This window comes from Eimeria tenella, genomic scaffold (genome assembly GCF_000499545.2).
Source record: "Eimeria tenella Houghton genomic scaffold, Eth_scaff2003, whole genome shotgun sequence".
Classification (NCBI taxonomy): domain Eukaryota; phylum Apicomplexa; class Conoidasida; order Eucoccidiorida; family Eimeriidae; genus Eimeria; species Eimeria tenella.
This window is the reverse complement of record NW_013541848.1, coordinates 909-1,133: the sequence shown is the minus strand read 5'-3', so window position 1 is coordinate 1,133 and position 225 is coordinate 909. Positions and strand designations below refer to the sequence as shown.

Here is a 225-nt window from a genome sequence, read left to right as displayed (position 1 = left end):
CCCTTTGGGGGCCCCTTTTGGGGCCCTTTGGGGTTTAGCAAGCCCGTGGGGGCCCCCGTGGGGCCCCCATTGTGTGCTGGGGGCCCCGAAAACAGCATCAGCTGTTCTTTTACTTAATTACAGTTTTCTTTTTCTTTGAGGACATTTAAAAGAGACACAAAACAAATATGCCTCTTTGCTGCCCCTCAGGGACCCTAGGGGGCCCCCATTGCTGCCAGGGGGGCC

The 225-nt window shown here is 56.4% G+C and overlaps 1 protein-coding gene across 1 annotated transcript in view; it reads right to left on the bottom strand.

The window, feature by feature from the left end:
* The window catches only part of ETH_00040665 (uncharacterized protein), a gene marked incomplete at both ends in the record, with an annotated part of 1,692 nt that overhangs the window by 1,034 nt on the left and 433 nt on the right, over positions 1-225 (bottom strand). The gene's annotated exons all lie outside the window — the stretch shown is intronic.